Raw genomic sequence first — 21,057 nt, forward strand, 5'->3', positions numbered from 1 at the left:
ACAGGTTTCATAAATTCACAAATAACGATTAAATATTCACTTATTTTTTTAATATTCCTCTGATTTGTCATCCAAAGGGTCCCAGCTATAACATGTAGTGTCGTTTTGTTAGATAAAATCCTTCTTTATATCTKAAAAAGTCAGTTTAGTTGGCCATCGATTTGAGTAATCCACTCGTTCAACTTGCAGAGAAAGGAACCCGAAAATATACCCCTAAACTTTGTTTCAACAAGTCAAAATACGTTTCTATTTACTCCTCAGATACCCTAAAATGTAATCAAGCTATAATGTTTATTTCGGAAAGAAGTATGTTCAATAGGAAACCGATTTTAGCGGGTGCGTAATGTCTTCATGGCGCGGGCAATCACGAATTTCCAAGACCGAGTCCTTCTACTAAAACTGTTATTTCTTATTTGTATTTGAAGTTACAAGCCTGAAACCTTGAACATAGACCGCTGACACCCTGTGGAAYCAATAGGAATTGCATCCAGGGAGATCATTTTCAATATGAACTTTCTCTTGCATTTCTAAAAGGTTGGTCTCTCTCAAAAAAAGTCTGGTTGGTTTTTCTTTGGAAATCCTCCTAACATATCTATTGTGTTATATTCTCCTACATTATTTTAACATTTCTACAAACGTCAAAGTGTTTTCTTTCCAATGGTGCCAATTATATGCATATCCTGGCTTCAGGGCCTGAGCTACAGGCAGTTTACTTTGGGCACATCATTCAGGCAGGAAGTGGAGAAAAAAGTGGCCTAGCGCCTTAAGGTCAGAGGCCGAGCAGTGGCCATACCAAGCGGTGATGCAACCAGTCAGGATGCTRTTAATGGTGCAGCTGTAGAACATTTTGAGGAACTGAGGATCCATGCCAAATTTTTTCAGTCTCCTGAAGTGGAATAGGTGTTGTTGTGCCCTCTTCATGACTGTCTTGGTGTGTTTGGACCATGATAGTTTGTTAGTGATGTGGACACCAAGGAACTTGAAGCTCTCGACTCGCTCCACTTCAGCCTCGTCGATGTGAATCGGGGCCTGCTCAGCCTTCCTTTTCCTGTAGTCCACAATCAGCTCTTTTTGTCTTGCTCACATTAAGGGAGAGGTTGTTGTCGTAGCACCACACTGCCAGGTCTCTGACCTCCTCCATATAGGCTGTCTTATTGTTGTAGGTGATCATTCCTACCACCGTTGTGTCGTCTGCAAACTTAATGATAGTGTTGGAGTCATGGGTGAACAGGGAGTACAGGAGGGGACTAAGCATGCACCCCTCTGGGGCCCCCGTGTTGAGGATCAGCATGGCAGTTGTGTTGTTGCCTACCCTTACCACCTGGGGGCTGCCTGTCAGGAAGTCTAGAATCCAGTTGCAGTGGGAGGTGTTTAGTCCCAGGGTCCTTAGCTTAGTGATGAGCTTTGAGAGCATGATGGTGTTGAACGCTGAGCTGTAGTCAATGAACAGCATTCTCACGTAGGTGTTCCTTTTGTCCAGATGGGAAAGTGCAGTGTGGAGTGCAATAGAGATGGCATCATCTGTGGATCTGTTGGGGCGGTATGCAAATTGTGGTGGGTCTACGATTTCTGAGATGACGGTGTTGATGTGAGCCATGACCAGCCTTTCAAAGCACTTCATGGCTACAGACGTGAACGCAACAGGATGGAACTCATTTAGGCAGGTTACCTTGGCATTCTTGAGCACAGGGGCTATTGTAGTCTGCTTGAAACATGTACAGTAGTCGGAAGTTTACATACACTTAGGTTGGAGTCATTAAAACTCGTTTTTCAACCACTCCACAAATGTCTTGTTAACAAACTATAGTTTTGGCAAGTCGGTTAGGACATCTACTTTGTGCATGACACAAGTAATTTTTCCAACAATTGTTTACAGACAGATTATTTCACTTATAATTCACTGTATCACAATTCCAGTGGGTCAGAAGTTTACATACACTAAGTTGACTGTGCCTTTAAACAGCTTGGAAAATTCCAGAAAATTATGTCATGGCTTTAGAAGCTTCTGATAAGCTAATTGACATAATTTGAGTCAATTGGAGGTGTACCTGTGGATGTATTTCAAGGCCTCCCTTCAAACTCAGTGCCTCTTTGCTTGACATCATGGGAAAATCTAAACAAATCAGCCAAGACCTCCACAAGTCTGGTTCCTCCTTAGGAGCAATTTCCTAATGCCTGAAAGTACCATGTTCATCTGTACAAACAATAGTACGCAAGTATAAACACCAAGGGACCATGCAGCCATCATACCGCTCAGGAAGGAGACGCGTTCTGTCTCCTAGAGATGAACGTACTTTGGTGCGAAAAGTGCAAATCAATCCCAGAACAACAGCAAAGGACCTTGTGAAGATGCTGGAGTAAACAGGTACAAAAGTATCTATATCCACAGTAAAACGAGTCCTATGTCGACATAACCTGAAAGGCCGCTCAACAAGGAAGAAACCACTGCTCCAAAACCGCCATATAAAAGCCAGACTACGGTTTGCAACTGTACATGGGGACAAAGATCGTACTTTTTGGAGAAATGTCCTCTGGTCTGTTGAAACAAAAAATAAAACTGTTTGGCCATAATGACCACCGTTATGTTTGGACGAAAAAGGTGGAGGCTTGCAAGCCAAAGAACACCATTCCAACCGTGGAGGTGGGGGGTCGCAGCATCATGTTGTGGGGGTGCTTTGCTGCAGGAGGGACTGGTGCACTTCACAAAATAGATGGCATCATGAGGGAGGAAAATTATGTGGATATAATGTCTCAAGACATCAGTCAGGAAGTTAAAGCTTGGGTCTTCCAAATGGACAATGACCCCAAGCATACTTCCAAAGTTGTGGCAAAATGGCTTAAGGACAACAAAGTCAAGCTATTGGAGTGGCCATCACAAAGCCCTGACCTCAGTCCTATAGAACATTTGTGGGCAGAACTGAAAAAGTGAGTGAGTAAGGAGGCGTACAAACCCGACTCAGTTACACCAGCTCTGTCAGGAGGAATGGACCAAAATTCACCCAACTTATTGTGGGAAGCTTATGGAAGGCTACCCGAAACGTTTGACCCAAATTAAACAATTTAAAGGCAATGCTACCAAATACTAATTGAGTGTATGTTAACTTCTGACCCACTGGGAATGTGATGAAAGAAATAAAAGCAACAAAAAAAGAATAATTCTCTCTACTACTATTCTGACATTTCACATTCTTAAAATAAAGTGGTGATCCTAACTGACCTAAGATAGGGAATTTTTACTAGATTAAATGTCAGGAATTGTGAAAAACTGAGTTTAAATGTATTTGGCTAAGGTGTATGTAAACTTCCAACTTCAACTGTAAGTATTACAGACTCGGTCAGGGAGAGGTTGAAAATGTCAGTGAAGACACTTGCAGTTGGTCAGCGTGTGAATCAGGCCTTCAATCAGGCCTTCAATAAGATACCAATAAGAAGAAAAGAATTGCATCGGCCAAGAAACAAGAGCAATGGACATTAGACCAGTGGAAATCTGTCCTTTGGTCTGATGAATCCAAATATGAGATTTTTTGTTCCAACCGCCGTGTCTTTGTAAGACGCAGAGTAGGTGAATGGATGATCTCCGCATGTGTGGTTCCAACCGTGAAGCATGGAGGAGGAGGTGTGATGGTTTGGGGGTGCTTTACTAGTGACATTGTCAGTGATTTATTTAGAAATCAAGGCACACTTAACCATTATGGCTACCACAGCATTCTGCAGCGATACAACATCCCATCTGMTTTGCGCTTAGTGGGACTATCATTTGTTTTTCAACAGGACAATGACTCAACACACCCCCAAACTGTGTAAGGACTATTTGACCAAGAAGGAGAGTAATGGAGTYRTGCATCAGATGACCTGGCCTCCACAATCACCCAATTGAGATGGTTTGGGATGAGTTGGTGTCACGCCCTGACCATAGAGACTTTTTTTATTCTCTATGTTGGTTAGGTCGGGGTGTGACTAGGGTGGGTTATCTAGGTGATTATATATATCTATGTTGGCCTGGTATGGTTCCCAATCAGAGGCAGCTGTTTATCGTTGTCTCTGATTGGGGATCATATTTAGGGAGCCATTTCCCCATTGTGTTTTGTGGGATCTTGACTATGGATAGTTGCCTGTTAGCACTATTGTTAGCTTCACTTTTCGTTTTGAGATTTATTGTTTTGGTTTTGCTGTGAGTTTCACTTAGAAATAAAAAGATGTGGAACCCAGATCACGCTGCGCTTTGGTCCAGTTATTCTAATGTTCGTGACAGTTGGACCGTAGAGTGAAGGAAAAGCAGCCAAAAAGTGCTCAGCATATYTGGGAACTCCTTCAAGACTGTTGGAAAAGCATTCCAGATTAAGCTAGCTGCAAGAATGCCAAGAGTGTGCAAAGCTGTCATCAAGGCAAAGGGTGGCTAGTTTGAAGAATATTAAACATAAAATATATTTTGATTTGTTTAACACTTTTTTGGTTACTACATGATTCCATATGTGTTATTTCATAGTTATAATGTCTTCACTATTATTCTGCACTGTAGAAAATAGTACAAAATAAAGAACTCTTGAATGAGTAGGTGTGTCCAAACTTTTAACTGGTACTGCATATATATAATATACAGTACCATGCCATTGTGAGGTAGATGTAGTGTGTGCTTGCATGTGTTGTAATATTATTTGCTCTGCTCTAGCCTAGCTACCCCGGCTGGACTTGGCTAGCTTGCTAGGGAGCCTACTTCCAAACACAAATGAGAGAATACCTGTCTCTGACCATTTTACTTGCCCTAACAGAGCTGATTATGTTTACTGACACGTCATAACAACCAAGTTTAGGAATTTACAAATGCACCCATAGTCTGTCTAGAGTAGACAGACAGGTTGCCTCCCACAATGTACCAATGCTGAGTTTCTGAGGCTAGCTTGTATAGGTAACATGCTGCACGTTGCCATAGGTTCGTTCCATTTGATTTAAATCACTTTTTGGCTGCACCCCTTTTAATTTGAACAAAACTTTCTTTATTTTCCCTTGGTAAAAGTGGTCAGACTGTTAGAAAGTGAATTTTTGGACCTGAATGCCAAAACCCTCAGCTTTTAAATTATATCAAACTGAAACATTAATCTTTTCCAGGGATGAAGACACAGATCTTTCTTTTGGTGTTTTTCAGAGTCAGTAGAAAGGCCTCGTTAGTGTCCTAAGTTTTCATAACTGTGACCTTAATTGCCTACCGTCTGTAAGCTGTTAGTGTCTTAACGACCGTTCCACAGGTGCATGTTCATTAATTGTTTATGGTTCATTGAACAAGCATGGGAAACAGTGTTTATACCCTTTACAATGAAGATCTGTGTAGTTATTTGGATTTTTAAGAATTATCTTTGAAAGACAGGGTCCTGAAAAAGGGACGTTTCTTTTTTTGCAGAGTTTATTACCTCAATTACCTATTTTTCTTAAAACTGCATTGTTGGTTAAGAGRTTGTAAGTAACCATTTCACGGTAAGGTTGTATTCAGCGCATGTGACAAATAACATTTGATTTGATGTTATACTCAGATGCATGAGTTTATGGGAGTTTTGCTCTGTGTGTGAGACGATTTGCCTCTGTCCTTAAGTTGAGGGAAATTTGCTTTTGGACAATTTATTATTTGAAACAAGTTAAGTATTTTTGTCAACAGTTTTTTCCATAACTTTTCATAATTTGTATAAATAACCTCAGGATAGTCTTTATCATCACCTGCTGCACTGAAAATGTTGCACCTAGATCATCTGACGCGGTCTGAACTGTTGCTGCTCCACACCAATAGGCTGCCGGGCACAGGGAAGACAGCTGGAGATTGGCGGTCATTTTATGTTTAGCGCAAAATGCATTTAGAAATCGATGTTCCGAAGAAAAAAAACAGCCCATGCTGAAAAGCAGTATTAACCGGTTTAGTGGATCCAATCACACTAATGCTGAGGGGGAACTAAGGAAAGAGATAAGATTAAGATGTAACAGCTGAGGTAAGTAAACAGGAGTGGATGTTTTGCTGTGGTATGAAGTGAGTGGGCCAGAGGAGGGACATAATATGAAAGGTGGGTGGTGGAAAAAAGAACAGTGCTTCAAAATGAAGAAAAACATGAGATAAAAAATATGAAAGGTTGTGGCAAGTGGTGTTTCATCAGTCTATTCTTTTTCACTTTCAGGTGTCACAGGCTCAACTGGCAAGGTACAGCAATACACCAATGTGAGGGGACATGGACAGGAATTGGTTGTTACATCCCATCCTCAAACACATTTCAAATGTGTTCTCGCTCTCCGTTTGTGTCATAGCACTGTGCTCACAGCACCGTCACGCTTTTCTTACTTTATGTAACAGTGTTGGTGATCAGGTGTCTTTTCTCTGCGATGGCGATGAGCCCAGGAGCACTGGTCTGTGACTGGTTCAGCTCTACCACGGACACAGGAGACATGGGGTGAGTGATGATGACAGAGAATATGGTGCTGCATGCGGCCAGCAAACACAGCAGGCAGACAGTTTTCTCCCTTATCCTTATCCACGCACCAGGCATTACTGACCATGTCAGCCATCGCTGTTGAAACAATCCCCTTTTTCTTCTACCCGTGACTGGGATTATTTTTGTGTGATATTTCCTTGTCTAAAGGAGAGTGCTTTCCTTGTCGGCAGCAGCAGGAGTGTGCTGCTTCACTGCTGCAGAATATAATACAGTACAGATACAATCTATGTGATTCCATTATGAAACATTTTGGAACAGCTACAGTATGGCTTTCTCTTTCAAATAAAACTTGCTGTGTTGCAATGAGCCTTCCCAATTACAATTACGGTAAATCCTATGCTGTTTTGCTGTGTCATGGTAAGCACATTCTAAGATGGCCAAGATTGAACAGATGCCCTCAGAGAACTCTGATGCTGTCACAGAAACATTCTGACAAGTGATAGCCCATGAACCCTGGCGTCCTGGCCTCATTTATGGAGGAAGGAACTTGGAGTGTTCTGCAGTGCCATGGCATGATCTGAAAGAATGATCACGCCTTGCAGGGGGTGGGATGGTGGCAAAGGTGCTGTTTTGCAAATGTCCAGAATTCACACGTCTGGTGATGAGGCCAGGCTTGAGGAAACACAGAGCAGGAAACTAAACAGGACAGAGGATGCTGGGTAAAGAATGGGTGGAAGTGACATGAGAGTTTGACGGCGGCCTCCTACTGGGGCACGCCAAAGGGTAAAGAAAGAAACTCATCATCAAAAGAAAACATACGGAGATTGGGGGCATGCCAAGACGCTCAAAACAAGAAGTGAGGAAGCAGGCGAAATGTCCATTTTTAGATGTTTGTTGTAATGGAGAATGACRCCTGTAACTGAACCCTGTGTTTTCATGTAGGCTATCAGCTATGTGAGGTTCAGATCAAGGTTCAGAGACAATATGCTAAGAGAATGTTCACTGGAATCATGATGTCCGTAAACACTGAATATATACTTACGAATGTAATTGTTCTAATCACTCACGGAAGGAGTTACAGTCTCCAGAAGGAACTTTCTCAAAATAATCTGAAAACGAATACACCAAGAATCTTGTCAAACCTCAAGATCTGTGGCCTTGGGTGCATTTTTTCCGAGTCACAGCTGATGTTCCTCAACTGCATGCTCTGTTCCTCAAGTTCTTTCCTCAAGTTCTTTAGTGCTTTCGATTTTCCATTGAGCATTCAAAGTCTGTCACTCAAGAGCTTAGTCATTTAACTTAATGAACACATCGCCTGCCTCACTCTCTCTCTCCAGGGACCTATCATCGCTATCGCCTTCCACGAAGCAGCAAAGTTTGCCAGCAAAGTCTCTTAAAGCTTCCTTTCATATGTAAACACTGAGGGAGTGTAAATAGCATCTTCGCGTCCCTCTCTAACTGAACCTCCCTCCCGACTCCTTCCTGTTGACACCTGTTCTCGCTTTGTTGGTGGGGATCTTGAGGCGGAATGATTACGCTCCTAATCAAACAGACGGCATACTGTGAGTAATCTGGTGTCAGATTCATGACACTCTGCATGGAAGTGAAATCAAAGCCTTCTTTTTAGCTCCCCCTACACGCTCCCTCTTCGGTTCCCAAACAAACATCTCAGTGATCAATGAAGATGGAGTGCATCGTCTGGGAAGGAGGGAAAGGAGGAGTGGAGAACAGGCTGTTGAAAGCCCAAAATGAGTCTGTGACTGGTACCGCTGTCATGTTTGAAAGGATGGGGAAAAATAGGAATGATGGGGAAGGAGGAGAAGGATGCTGATGGTGGAGCCAACTCCCCCTTGTCTCGAAAGAACACAAGCTCCTCTGGTGAGGCGGTGGCTGACGAGTCATTTCCACGGCCCTGAGAAACCTAATGTGTGTCACAGAGAGAGGAAGTGTGGGGGAGAAAAGAAAGGACACGTGGAGATGTGAAGCCAAACACCTGAAGCAGTCAGTGCCTCAATGCAGGGTCACACCAGTTATGTGGAGCTGGAACCTTGAACGTTTAGTCAGATGACAATCAAACTGCAAACTTCAAATTTGATCGTCTGATTCAAACTCACACATTTAATATCTAATTCATTCTGACTCTGATCAGCTTGTCCAAACAATTTATAGGCAATGCACAAAGCTATCACTTGTCTTGGCTATTTGTTGACATTATTTTGGAATGAACTTACTCAATCGAGCCATTGCATGGATCAGTAATTAGTGATTAATTGCATGAATGAGTTGTAGCCCTCAGGCTTACAAATGGGRCTGCTTCAGTATGACTCAGTAATAAACTATAAGTCCATGAGGCTTAACGTTGAATGCCATGTTCTCTCCCGAAGTAATGGGCTAGCTTGTGAAAAGGACAGCACTCCACCCCACTCCTCCATRGTATTCTCAATTAATTACGTCCATTAAAAATTCCTTTTGTTGTTGTTTTTTAGATAAAGATGTGGCAATTAGGGGAAATATCAGGCTAAAGAGCTCAGAGATCTTTATTTGTCTCCCTCATCCCCTAAAAATATTCTTAGGCATGGGTAAACATGCAGACTTAATGTTTAAGCTCTTCCATAAATGCRTTTGTATCCTTGCATTGTTTGTTTAGTTAAATCGTATTCTCTACGCTCACAGGAGGACTGCTGGCCTCTTTCCAGTCACCTGCAGGTGTGTTTGCATGAGTCATAGTAAGTGTTGTTTCGCGTGGAGATGCAGCACTGGTTGCTGAAGTTAAAGTAGGCTTGCCGGCAGCCTTTTCTAAAATGATAAGGACTTTGCTGTTTGTTGGCCTGGATGGACCGGCAAGCCATATCGAATTGGGAAGAAGGAGTGGGAAATGGGCTGTTTAGCCTTAACAGCTGTTTTCAGCTAAGAGCTACCAGCACCACCACTCACCACACACCACACACACACACACACACACACACACACACACACACACACACACACACACACACACACACACACACACACACACACACACACACACACACACACACACACACACACACCTCGTCTGTCTCCCCCTTTTCCTCACGCTCAGGCTGTAGCCTTTGTGGTGTGAAATGGCATTTACCAGGATGTAGATGACATTTACACACAGGCTAGTTTGAGCTTCTCCACACTTTTTTTACAAAATCCCTTTCTGTGTGTGTAGGCAGGCAGAGGAGCATGTCAGTAATGCCTCGTCTGTCAGAGCTGCCTCATGGGGAACCATGCCTACGATTAATGGGGATTTTATTTTGCGCCATATTCCTCTAGGGTGATGAAGATGCAGCTCTTCGAACGTTACCAGAATGTTTGCAAAGGGCTGCAAAATGATGTCATCGTGTAGTTGTGTATACTATGGCTTCCTTGCCACCTCTTTGATCAGTCGTATAGAGAGAACTGATGCGACATTTGCAAACATATTTTGAACCAAACTGACAAGTGTATAGGATGGTACACTCGACTGTTTCCTCTAGTGTGTCCTAAAGTAATCATTACCAAAGTGACAAAATATGTTGTTGAAAAATTGCTAGATCAAAACTATTTGAGAATGTTAAGGAAACATCCAGCAATGTGGGGCCCCACTGGGCACACACTGTTTGAGTCGACGTCGTCCCCACGTAATTTCAGTGAAATTACATTAAACCAACGTTGAATAGATATTGAATTGATGCCTGTGCCAAGTGGGGCTAGACTGGTTCAGATTCCGTGTTTATTTACTCAGCCCAACAGCAGTAGTTTGACAGAGCAGAGCTAATTAAAATAGAACCACTGCATCATAATGTTACTCCAGTCACTCACGACTGTTGGGGCTGGCAGGAAGTGTTGTTGAGAGGGTTTGCATAAAGAAGGAGGTGCTGAGAGGAGTGTCAGTATAACTGAGATTCTTTTGGGGAGCGTAACGTGTGTACTTTACTGATCACAGGGCGATTCATCTGCCATACGGAGATGAACGCACTGGCACACAAATATGCCTTCTCTAAAACATCTGTGCGCACACAAACACGCACGCGAACGTYCACGTAGGCGCGCACGCACACACACACGCGCGCGCGATCATATCCGTCATTCCCCTGGTCCTCGTACACACACAATCCTCAACAGCCCCCGTTGTTGGGTGGGTTCAGTACTGTGCCTTTATGCTAAGGAATTGCACATCTGGGTATCAGCTGTAGTTCCCTTTGCAAAAAAGCTATTTTCCTCGTTCTCATCTCCCCTCTGCCCTGGCAGCCTCTCAGGTTAGCGGCTGGTCCTGATTCCTGAAACAGAAGTGCTGTACGTGGCAAGTCTGCTGTGACCACATCTAGTCTCCCACACACACATGCAGACCAGCTGTCACTCACTCTGTGTCTGGGAGAGAAACTGTTAGTCTGAGTGTGAAAAGAGAGACTGAGAGAAAGGTTTAATGCAGTAAGAAAGACAGTGAGAGGGAGTGGGGGGGGGGGGGTTAGGGTTTCCGTGTCTCTGTATCAATCTCTACAGTCCACCTTGACCATTATCTTGACACTCCATCCTCTTTCAGATTCCCTGACAGTTGAGCTAGAGAGTGGGGAGGGTGGTGACAGACGCTACAGTACATTCTAACCCAGAGGATGAACACAGGCAGCTGACAGTGCAAAGGCGAGAAAAAAAAACTTAATGGGAAAAGTAACCTGGCCAAAGCTAACAGATTAGTTCACATGTCCTCCTCTGTGGCTTGCTTGGCACAGCTGGCCAAAGAGACAGCGTTGCTAAGAGGAGACTATACCACCCGGATAGTGGATCCACTCCAGATCAATTTAATTCAATTCAAAGGGCTTTATTGGCATGGGAAACATATGTGAACATTGCCAAAGCAAGATCATCTGTCAATGAGATCTGTCATCACATAGACCCGTGAACAAGGAAATATACTGTACCCACATCCCACTGGTTCAAGTGCAGAACAGGAAAAATMGACTCTTGAAAATTGGGAATGGAATCAATCATATCTGTGATTCAATAATGTATAGCAACATTTTTTCAAATTCACATCATAGCATGTGCATTGTTTTTTGCCCGAGTTATATTTGAGTCACTTCACTTCATAGTCACTTCAAACAGATTTGAGGTTTGCAGGCAAAAAAAGAAAAAGAAGGCAAATCCGACATGAAGACAGCGTATGAATAATAAAGCTACAAGGATGTGTGAGGTCAATACCCTGTGGGTATGGAGGAGTTCGAACAACGGAGGGAAAAAAATGGTGCTAAACAGAGCCATGAAATTTCTGTGATTTGTGCATAGTTTCATCACTTCTTCGCCTTGGTCACATTGCTGCTTAGCAGATGCCAACATCTTCATATAATGCCTTTATATATACTGTAGCAAGACTGGGGAGGAATGACTACAGACTGCGGAGGCTCAAGACGCGCAGCCTAATAGTTCTTTCTCTTGGAGCCAGCTTCCCTCTCAGGACAGGCTGACGTCCTGGCTCAAGTCCTGTTCCCTAACCTCTGCTCTACACCTTTACCAGTGCCTGCACCACACTGGCCTAGCATCTCCTTGAACAGGTATTTACACAAATTAACCTGGGTATTCTTGCAGATTGAGCAAGTGCCCAGAACTCTGACGCGGGATCCGTTTTTGAGGCTTGAASTCTTTTGCTTAATATTACAGTATTGGTGTGACAAACAGAGCTAGCATCAGTGGTAGAGGCGCACTACACCCCTGCTTTCAGTCTGATAAAAGTCAATGCCGCATTCTAAAGAGCTAAAGTGGCCCCTGGTGGACCTTCTATAGACAGTACAGATACTGAAGCACATACTGTTGGGACCACAGTGGCCGTGATCTAAAGTCAAATCAACTTAACACTTGAATCTGAGGTAAGCAAAATATGTCAACTGATACCGAACGCAGTCGGAAACAGCTGGCTGTCTACTGATGACACAGCACATTGGATAGGCCCAATTCAATCATGCTAAATACCGGGAAGAAATTATAGGGAGAAGTGAAAGTGTGCTCAGACCTAGATGGCTACTGACATCTACTGATAGAAGCATACTGTAATACGATGTGTAACTGCACAAGGGTGAGTGAAATGAAATGTAGACTCAGCAATAGGACATCTTCACACACAGCGGGGAGACTTCCTGCGCACAGAAATCAACAACACATGCAGCGTGTGTCGAGAGGGAGAGAGAGGGCGCAAATGATGAAGGGACAATAGTGGTAGTCTTGGCAGATTTGAATTCTGTTGAATTCTGTTGTTGTTTATAGCTGAAAGCAGGAAGTTGCCAAACTGTGTATGATGATGCCATATTCCTGAGTCTACCGGTAATGTGCCAAATGTTAACTTAATACAACATTCAAGTAATGCACCAATGAGCTAAGCAATCACAAAATGTTTGGGGAAAAAAGCCTGGCAATAGCCCCAGGTTCTCAACACAGGAGTCACTAAAACAGTATTTCTACTTGAGTTTGATCTAATTAACTGATAGCGGAGAAGAAAGAGGAAACTGCTMACATTGCACTTCCTGTCTGTTGCCATGGCACCCGGTGTCATTGCATGCATACGGAACAGACTTTGCACACTTGACTTTTTTAGATGTATTTGACAGAGATAATGTCAAATTTGACAGAGATAATGCCTGGGGTGTTGCACAACATATTATCAACCCGTTCTGCAAATGTAGCCAAAAGGCTTACTTCTTTTTGATGGAATATTCTGAATGTTTGCCGACATTGTGTTTGCCAACAAAAACACATGATCATAGGGCATCAAGCTATTGGTTCAGGGACTTTGTTGAAGTAATTACATGCTGATACTTTCCTAGACATGACTGCCCCCTGGTGTATAGTTTAGGAACCCACTCCATCAGGTGTCAGTAGCCTGCAAAAAAAAGGCATCATTTCAGAAAAATAAAAGGTTGCCTAATGTGCAGAAGAGGTGTGTAACAATAGTGTTAAATGTGTTCCTCTCCTCGCCTCGTTTCATTCATCTGCACTGACATGAAAGTGTTGCAGAAGTGAAAGCGACTTCCTAACAGCTATCCATTGCAATTGCTTTTACGTCTCCTGTGTGTTTAGGTCAGATGAAGGTAGAGAAAGCCTCTCTTCCTCTTTCCTATGTCTGGCCATGTTTTTTCCTTGTCTCACCTGTCTCATAATTGTTTTATTAAGCAGCTTAATGAAACAGGTTTGTAAGGAAGGCAACCAAAGTGACAACAGTTGAAGGGGTCTCGATCCATGGTGTCTAACGACCTGTATCCCAAAAGCCCAGGCCTTGGTTAAAGGCAGTGCAATACAAAATATATATATAACTGTCACATACACAGGAGCAGTGATATGTGTTGTTTTACAGGGCCAGCCATAGTAGTACAGTGCCCCTGGAGCTAATTAGCGTTGAGTGCCTTGCTCAAGGGCACATCAACAGATTTGTCACCTTGTCTGCTCGGGTATTTTAACCAGCAGCCTTTCAGTTACTGGCCCAACACTCTAACCGCTAGGCTACCTGCCACCCTCACATACACCACATGAAATAGAATTAGACCAACAACAGCTGCTTGACTCAGGGGTTACCTGACACAACATTATGACATTACCTCGTCACGATCTGGATCCGTTTTGTGTGTAGATACTGCAGCTTCATTATAGCCTGTTCATTTTGCCAAAGAATAGCTTTGTCTAGTGAAATATTTACACCCCTTAACAATTCAAATGCAATTTTTTATTTTTTATTAATCTAGTTTCAGTTTGGAATAGTTGAGAAGACAATTGTCTTTGGTGTGTGTAACTGAAGTCACGGTTGTTGCCATGTTCCTTTACACTCCCATGAAACTAGAGTGAGGGGCAAGCCTGGGGTGTTGCACAACTTTGGAAACAGCTCAGACACAGCTTCCCTTTTGAGACCAAAAGGTTTTGAAATACTGCTTCCAGAGAGCGGGGTGCATTTCATTCACAGTACAAATCACTGTGTAACAGCAAAGTTAATTTCTTCTAATCAATGTATTAATATTTTCTGGGAATAACTGTTCTGGTGATTTTGTTGCTCCCTACATGATCTAGAAATGTACCACACACACACAACACACACACACACACCACACACAACCACACACACACACACACACACACACACACACACACACACACACAACCACACACACACACACACACACACACACACACACACACACACACACACACACACCACACACACACACACACACCACACCACACACACACAAACCTGTATTTCCTTATATTGGGTCAGCTGCATTAGTGAGAGAGATATCGCAGACAGCAGTCACCAGACGAGAGACACAAATCAACAGATGACCACAGCTGCATTCCACTGAAGGGTGTCACAAAATGGCCCTGCATTTTCCCTTCAACACCCAATGTGTGGGGAAGAGGAAAAATACAGACGATAATAGAAAGAGAACGAGAGAACAGAAGGAATGGAGAGATTAAAACCGAAGAGCAATAGTGGTGCAAGATTTATAGACGCTGAGCAAGTGATAGTGAATGCTGCCAGGATTAGAGGGCAGAGAGACAGAGAGAGATGCAGAGAGAGAATGAAAACGAGAGAAAGAGAGAGAGGCGAACAGAGAGCGAGAGAGAGAGAGAAATACACCGCTCTGGGGCGTGCCCACAAAAAAAATGAGTTCTTTAAGGAAAATGCATCTGAGGTTGGCAGAGTCACAGAAACAGGGTGGTGGGTATAACGAGAACCACTTTATGTGAAGCCTCCTCCTGGAGCACTGAGTCGGTCTGAAGCCAAGGGACCATAGGCACGCAGGTAAGCATTTCATAGCCACCGTCATTTCAGACTCAGTGGAAGATGATTGTTGTTGGTTTGTCTGTCCAACAACTGAATTTCTATGTGTGTGTATTGGTGAGCGTATCTTCTAATATGTAGGTAGGTTTGTGTGTGTGTGTGTGTGTGTGTGTGTGTGTGTGTGTGTGTGTGTGTGTGTGTGTGTGTGTGTGTGTGTGTGTGTGTCTTTGTGTATTGGAGAGCATATTTTCACGTCTGTTATTAAGTATTAGGTGTTGTGACGTGTTTGTGCACAAGTAATTGTGTGTCTGTGTACAGTGCAGACAGGTGCCTTCAAATTAGCTCGGACATTTATGACCCGAAAAAGACATTAATCATAATGTCAAACCTCTTTTTAAAGAGTGGGTGCTTGGCTACGTTGCTAGAGGTGGAGAATGCATGGAAAATATGGGCAGGTTTTTGGCAAGGCTATTTTAGACCATTGCTTTAGCAACTTCTGTGCTAATCAGAAGCATTTAAAGACAAAGACAAAACCTTGTAGTGACAATAGCTTTCTAGCAGCTGAAAAACAACTCTGCGGGCAAATGTGTGAGTGTGTGTTATGTAAGTTTGTGAGTTGGTGCATGTGCATGTGCTTGCTATGCTGGTCTGTCTAACCCTATTCATGCATTAAGATCTATTATATCACCTACGATTGTACCACATTGAAGTTARCCAACATCTTGAAAGGAAACAGATCCTTATAGTACTCAACAATCTCATCAAGCTCCTAAGGTCTCTTACAGATGTAGGATCTTAATTTGAGCCAGTTTGCTACGGCATGAAAATAACCCTGCAGCAACAGGAAGTGTGAATTATTATGTGGATTATAATTACTAAATATTTTTAGTAGGGGTTGATACATTTTTCGTATCAAATTTTTTATGTGGAAATGACAAACTTCAGAAGCRATTTTAAACTTCAAACCCACCACAAGTCTAGAATGTTGTCCTGCAACAGGCTGATCAAATTAAGATCCTAAATCTGTATCAAAACATCCTGTGTAGAGGGGTGGGGATTGTGGCAGATAACACAGTTAATCAGCCTTTGTAGATCTGAATATGAATAAGAGACAGTTCAAAGGGGATGGGCTGAAAATATGGAGGTGTGGAACTGTCCATGATAAAATTAGATGCAAGAAACTAAATTTAGAGGCTGAGTCATTGTGTAAAAGCCAAGTTTACACATTTGAGGTTTATCCAAACATTGACAATGCAACTGGGTGTCCATAGGCATGATCTCACCCAAGATAATAGATACAGTATGTATAGCAAAATAATAAGTTAGCATTGCTGCCTTCTTGAGACCTGAGGTATGGTCTACCCATGTGCTATTGGCTAACCCTATGCCTAATCCASTRACTTGATGTTGAAAATCATTAGGCATCAGCCAATCAAAGCAGCCAAACATCTCCCATGTCCATGTCTAGCAGTCGAGGAATAATTGACTGCTTGTTGTTTTTGGCYTTACTACACATTTAATTGTCCAATATATTTTGTGTAAGATTTGATTTCTACTTCGAACACTTGGAAACAAGTTTCTCCAGAAGGATTCCAACACAGAAGGTCATGTTGCAAATTGAAATTGTCAGCCTTCGTGTTTGAGCTTCTCGGACAGCTAACTATTAGCTCTGTTAGCTTTAGCTTACATTGACCCACCAGGAAATTTGACCTTCACTGTTTGAAGGAGTGTGTCATCTGAATGTTTGAGGCCAAGCCATTTTGAGCCATGCAAAGACAGTTACTGCATACAGYGCACTGGTAGCCAACTTCTTCTATTTCATTTTAATGTCTCCTTCTTYTGGSTGTTTCACACAGGAAGTAAGACTCTTCTGTAAAAAAGTGCCACACATTTTGAAACAAAACAGCCAGACTTGTGATGTAGGTCAGGTTTCATGTCTTTCAAGGAATCACACATGAGAGAGCTGTGCAAATGCACTTCAACATTTTAACTGTGCCAATTTATAGCCACAGTGTTAACAATTGCAAATTAGTGATCAAATGTTAATCATAAGGTAAAAGAGTAGTCTTACAGAGGCTGCTTTTATTAACTGTGTGTTGTGTCTTGAACTAGAAAAGCCTCACACTGAGATCCACATGAAGCATTGCCATGCAAAACAGGCAGTTACTGATGGGTCCCGGAAAATGTACATTATTTGCAAACCCAGAAGCGGTAACCATTAGACATGCAAACTTTGAAAGGGATACGCAAAGCGAGTGTCGCAGTGTGATTTCCCACATACAGTCTTTGACACTATTATTAACCCTAGTGTCTGGTTGATCAAGGTTTCCTAACTCTTCGCGGTCAACATGAAAGTCCTAGTTGTGGTAGGTGATAATACGCATAGTCTGAATCCCCTCTCATTCCTCACACACGATTATTGAAAGAACACGGAGATGAACTGGTTGCAGAGTGGGTCTTCCATAATCCAATGCAGTTGGTAAAATTACCATTTGTACCAAGACTATGTTTAACACACCTATGACAGAAGTCAGTACATTTAAGTAAAACTGGTAGCTGCAGTTGTGTCTAGACTTCATTACTGTACAAAGATTTTTTCTCTTCATGCTATCAGAACCATCTAACTCACAAAGGCTGGGGGATGTGACATGTTTATCATACTTCCTGTGGTATCTGAGAACCATGCAGAAATGTCAACTCTGAGTCACAGAGTGTTCGCATGTGAAACACAATCCCTTGAGGAATAGAAGATCAAACAATTTACAGGACCAATTAAATCACTTTCTCCCATTTTACATTTTGTGCCACTGGACTTTGGAGTGAAGCGATGTTAACCCCTACAATTACAATACTTATTGTGCTGTGCAAGCTACCATGATGAGCTATTCAGAAGATTCTAAAGAGAGAAGATGTACATACGGATAGGCCAAAATGATGGAAAATTTGACCTTAATTTTAGCTTGAGATAATAGCACAGTCATTTTTTTTTAAATCCCAAAAGGTCGTACATTTCCGCATTGTTGCTGTATTATCTACTTTGGAAGTAGGAGAGATCTCTTCTAGAAAGAGTGATGTCAGGAAGGTAAAGAGAGTGATGCAGAGGAGGTGTATGAAAATGGTAGCCTACAATTAACTTGATCTCCAAAGAAACGATATTGACCTCGACCCTGAATGTTCTAAATGAACCCCACACTGCTCCAAGACCAACAACAGCCTCTACTGACACAGACTTGCCAGCATGGGAAGATTTATTTATTTGGGTTTTTCCTCTTGACCCCCACTCCTACAACTCAGGAGAGCAATAATCTTGGTCGTCCAAGGTCATTAAACTCAACTTCAAACAATACTACGCAGGTGTGAGTTCCTCTTCCTCAGTGTGAATAAGTAAAGGTTACTGTGCAGTGCCCCTATGAAGGCCTAGTCCAGTCAAAAACGTGGCATTTCCTGTGTTTCTATGTTATTTCCACACTCTATGGAGTTGGAAATAATATCTGAAAATTAGAAAATTATGATAATGCCCTTTTACTGTAAGAGCTTTTTTGAAATAGACCGCTGAAATTCTGGCTGTTTGGTGGGATGGAGTTTTGGCCTGCCCTGGTAACATCACCAGGAGTTAAATTGTTAATAAACCAATAAGAAGAGAGTTCCAAACCTCTCTGCCAATAACAGAATCATATTTCAGTTTACACCCGCACTAGACCATTCCAGACAAGTTCTGCAAATTTCTGCTTGAGAATTTGTTCTTTGCTAAGACACTATTTTGGTTTATTTTTTGACCATTTTATTGAAAAACAATCACAGTAAGTATGTAATAATTGTTTCACCCAGATATAAATTTGAATATTGAGATTTTTTTTTTAAAGACAGTTGCATTGGACCTTAAGTCTTGACCAAAAACAGAGGACCTTTCAACTTACTTAAAGTTCATTTGACAGAGAAAACCATCGTACACCAGTGAACCAACCTTCCCAGAATAACAGTGGTTCTTGTTTCTATAGCCATGGCTGAGACCATGACAATCATGATATTGCACTTGACCCAATATATTGTCTCTCATCAACTTCCACTTCTTCCAAGAATCACAAGGAAGTCCTTCAAGCTCTAAAGACATGGCCAGAAGGCCCAAAACAAAATCCTCAGCCGTTGGCCAGCAAATCCATGTGGCAGATGTTCATTGATGACACCAGCGAGCGAAATCCTGGATGAAGTTCTACCGCGTCTCCAAGAACAACTCTGGGAACCGCACAGAAGGCCCAGAAGGTGGTCAAAGGACCTGGTCAAGGTGGTGGGAAAGGATGGTGCTCTCTTTCGGCACATCGTTCAGTCAAGAGGAGCTCACCTGGCACAGGACTTCAAGAAGAGCTGCACCAGGGGTTCATGACGGCAATCATGTTCCAGGAGGTAACTTTACATGTAGAACTCTTCAGAGCCTATTTGAACTCTCTGCATGATGCCAACAACCTAAAGCCTGCATGATATGACTAACTGACATCACCCTAAAGTCAATTGATCATACCTATAAAATGTCAAACTATCTGGACAGAATCCTAAGCGGGACTTTAATAGGAAACAACAATGCCCCACTCACAATAGTCTCTATCCTGAAGCCAATACCATAAACTAGCACCTGTTACAGCTGTTAAATAGCTGTGTTGCATTACTACTGTGCTGTCACTAATATCTTATTCTCCGTCTATTTGGCCCAGGTGAGATTCACATTTGATAAGGCTGTCATGACAGATTTTCTGACGGATTGTAGGGACATCCTGCTGGAAGCTCGAGAGAAACACCTGACCCAAATCCCTCGGCGCATTCGGCATGTCTTCAACCACTACTCTGACCAAGACCTACTGACCAACCTCTACACCCCGATGGCCTCTCTGGCCTAATCTCACCAAGATCCTGCAGAGACCTGAACAAACTGGTTGAGGAAGGCAACGCTATGAGTGGGAATTCCAAACAGTCCTGGAAAAATAGAAAATTTGCAACCTATTAAGGAATTCGAATTCGTTTGCCCCAATGAAAATACCAGGAGATATCATTTTGATAGCTATAATGGGGACACTGATTCAGTGTCAGTTGGATGATGTAGATATTGATTTATTTGGGATCTTTATGAGGACATGAATCATGACTCCTTGCTGTACAACATAAGCATCTGCATGAGGACTGGCGATACACTGTGTATTTGTCATTAATCACATAAATTTAAAAAATTTATTATATTATAATTAGTAAAATATTAAAGAATGTGCAATGATATGCATAGTCCACATTTTCAGTATCCTCACGATTATTATCTGCCTCCTTGCCTAGATGCATTTTCAGGTCCAATGCTTGTTGAGCTAAGTAAGTCCATTCAAATATGATATATGAAAGAAAAAAGCTTAAATTTACAAAAATCACGCTATGAAATCCTCCAAAGATAAATATATATAATAAACTGCTCTGTATATAATTATGCCTTCTTTGTCAGGCTCCCTGCTTCCAGCATGATAAGAATCTGTAGTCTACTTTCAATTGAATTTGTCCTCCTGTTTTAAGATAATTAGTTTCCGGGGAAACTAATGGACTTTAATGGACAACAGTTCTGCCTGTTCAGTCACAGCAGCAGTTTGCTAACCTCATTTAAAGTACTATTCACAATTAAAAAGTGTTATCTAGGACCACCACAGATCAACCACTCAATTAGTGTCTGGTCCACATCTTAAGCATGCAAGCCCTTAGTATCTGTCTGATCACTGACTGTTCTGCTTGTTACAAAGAGGTTCTGAGACCGAGCTAATGGCATTGTCATTTCTAATACATGTCTTGATTAATTAAAGTCCTGCTGTACAGTCTTTGCAATGAATGTGAGATTCGGATGGTTCTTTATTATTTCATCTT

The 21,057-nt window shown here is 42.2% G+C and overlaps 1 protein-coding gene and 1 pseudogene across 2 annotated transcripts in view; both read left to right on the plus strand.

The window, feature by feature from the left end:
• Positions 1 to 8,212: 8,212 nt before the first annotated feature.
• LOC111955486 (tumor necrosis factor alpha-induced protein 8-like protein 2) overlaps positions 8,213 to 21,057 on the plus strand; it is a 19,582-nt pseudogene continuing 6,737 nt past the window's right edge.
• LOC111956152 (tumor necrosis factor alpha-induced protein 8-like protein 2) overlaps positions 14,708 to 21,057 on the plus strand; it is a 16,994-nt gene continuing 10,644 nt past the window's right edge. The window contains exon 1 of one of the 2 annotated variants that reach the window (XM_023976600.2): positions 14,708 to 15,192. The gene's annotated coding sequence lies outside the window, so the exon portion shown is untranslated. The remainder of the gene's footprint in view (positions 15,193 to 21,057) is intronic. The other variant, XM_023976599.2, reaches the window with a different exon arrangement.

The sequence above is a fragment of the Salvelinus sp. IW2-2015 genome, linkage group LG31, assembly GCF_002910315.2.
Source record: "Salvelinus sp. IW2-2015 linkage group LG31, ASM291031v2, whole genome shotgun sequence".
Lineage (NCBI taxonomy): Eukaryota > Metazoa > Chordata > Actinopteri > Salmoniformes > Salmonidae > Salvelinus > Salvelinus sp. IW2-2015.